The sequence below is a fragment of the Archocentrus centrarchus genome, chromosome 13 (genome assembly GCF_007364275.1).
Source record: "Archocentrus centrarchus isolate MPI-CPG fArcCen1 chromosome 13, fArcCen1, whole genome shotgun sequence".
Taxonomy (NCBI): domain Eukaryota; kingdom Metazoa; phylum Chordata; class Actinopteri; order Cichliformes; family Cichlidae; genus Archocentrus; species Archocentrus centrarchus.
This window is the reverse complement of record NC_044358.1, coordinates 1,066,110-1,068,965: the sequence shown is the minus strand read 5'-3', so window position 1 is coordinate 1,068,965 and position 2,856 is coordinate 1,066,110.

The following is a 2,856-nucleotide window of genomic DNA, read 5'->3' as shown; positions in this document are numbered from 1 at the left end:
GTTCTATTTTTAATTGAAAGTAGTCAGCAATCCTTTTAGGTCAAAATCATCAAAGGTGACCCTACCCTAGCCCTATCCTCTATTTTTGAAAATGGCAACACTGAGTATTTTTGGACAAATTTAAATAATTTTTTAAATGTGTCAGAATGATTATTTGTTAACTGGCAAGAAAAGTGGTAAAACAATTAAAAAAAAAAATATATATATATATATATATATATATATATATATTATATATATATATATATATATATATATATATATATATATATTAGGGGTGGGACTTTAACGCGTTAATTTCGATTAATTAATTACGGGGAAATTAACGCGTTAAAATTTTTAACGCATTTTAATCGCACTTTGCACCGTGGAACGTTTCTCAGTGCGCGAGTTCCCGGCATACAGATTATATCGACGCACAATGTCCAAATTAGGGGCTGCATCCTGTGAAGGACCCGGCCCACGTCTTTCGCAGCCCACGAACACCACAAAGGCCGGAAGTGAGCGGCTAGCCTTCATATCAGCAGCTGTCACCTCTGCGTAGCTCATGTCGCCTAGCAACGTGAGTGTGAAGCACAGCTGTGTAAAAGCAGCTGTTAAATGGAGAACGAACTTTTTCTCCTTTTTGTGGTTTAATTTTAAGTCTTTAATTCAAAATAAGCTGTTAAAACAAGCATAACACATTTCAACATCAAGGAATACAGCTGAGAGAATGATTAATTTCCAACTATAACAAGTGAGACATTAATGTTGAATAAAACTATCCAGTTATGATGCTTAACTTTAATTTCAGGAGTTTGCTTATCACAGGAGCACTTCCACCCTTCATTGGTCTGTGTAGTAGACTGGTGGGAAAATAAACAACATTTTGAAGTTTAAGCTTATGTATATTGATTCATTCATCAACTAAACTTAAATTAATATTTCTCATGTCAAATATTGAAATGCGATTAAAATGCGATTAATTTCGATTAATTAATTACAAAGCTTGTAATTAATTTGATTAATTTTTTTAATCGAGTCCCACCCCTAATATATATATATATATATATATATATATATATATATATTTTTTTTTTTTTTTTTTTTTTTTTTTAGGGTTACAGTTAGGATTCGGTTTCATCACTGATGGTGACTTAGACCTCACAGGGTTAAATTAATGTAGAAATCAATTTAATCCATTCACATTCACATCAAAGCAAACCAGCTTTTTTGGAAATGTGATTGGATGAAATGAATATTGGAAATTGGATAATCATTGTAATAATTGTTTTATGTTTCTTTTAGTGAATATTGGAACAATGCATGATGCATTTGTTTGACTGGGTTAATTTAATGGAATACACAATTATAATCTGTCAGATCCTCCCATTTCTTAATGATGATGATCACTTTATATAAAAGTCTGTTAATTTATACACACTGTATTTTTGCTGACATTCTTTGCTTGGGAGTTCTCAAATGGGCTCGACATTATGAATATAAAGTGATTTTCCAATCTTACTGGCCAAAGCCCACATACATTCATACTTTTCCTCTCACACACCACTGCTGCAGCTGTGTTGCTTTAAATCTGTATTCTGTTTGTAACTTCTTCATATTTTTCTAATATTATAGCTTTACCTCTCTTTGTAAAATCAGTTGTTCTGCTGTGAGCAGACTTATCTATATTTGTGACTGCTCAGATAGTGAAGTCAGATAACAGAAAGATATCCTGGGTCCAGATGAAGTCATTTCATTTATGAGGCGGAAAGAGCCTTATTTCTTTGAGGATTAGGACCTGATAGAAGAATGTAAAAGACAGGCCCAACAACCAATGCTGGCATGGGGCCTAGTCAGTTATTCCAATCACAATTCATAATGCTATGGAATACCAAACTCCATAGGATACTTGAGCTGTCAGAAATAAATCCTCAAAGTTCAGTGACTCATTCCAACTTAGATTTTTTTATTTACATTTTATACTTTTACAAAACAACTCTTTTAAAGAACAACAGGACTGCAAAGCCAGAACATTAGCAAAGATTGAGAACAACCATAAACTCTTAAATACAGAGTGGTCTTGTCAGTTTTTAACAGCCAACTGTGGAATATGATCCAGATAAAACACTCAACACCACAAACGTCAGTTCCCCGGATACAGTGTGTGCAGGTTGCATTACTATCTGGGATGTTTTTGTACAGTTTCTCCAAACTACAGTTTAAATACAATATCAAAGACACAAAATACAACAATCTGTCTCAAAGCAGGTTGTAATCAAGTAGCCTACAGTATAAAGGATATGCAACATAGTAGGAGTGTATATACTAGATATTTATATATATACACACACACACTGCAGACAGTCACAAAGTGAAGACTACCAAGGCCCCTCATACTCCCAGACTAAGCTGTTCTATTCACATTTAACAAGAATATCCAAAGATGCCATGAAACAGCAACCAGAATATAAAAATCACCAAAAATATATATATGCCATTATGAAGAGCTACCAGTTTTTTTGTTTCTTTGTTTTCTTTGTTTGTATTTTTATTTATTTTTTTACTTTTAAATAAAGTGTATGGACTGGAAAACATATAGAACATCAAGTGTACATTGAAAAAGGCATGTGCTGTATATAATCAAGACAGCTTAAAACATTGCACATAAAAAAGGGATAACGTACAGAAGAGAAGGGGCATGCTGAACAACAGATCAGATGAAGAGTCAGTTCCAAATAAGGCCTTGACAGAACATACCACCAACTCAACACATGCTCTCTTTCACTTCACAGAACAATATGAACATGCAACCTTCCAAAACAAACATAAAAGAGCTGAACAGAACCAGTTTGATATCAAAGCCTTGTTCACAGA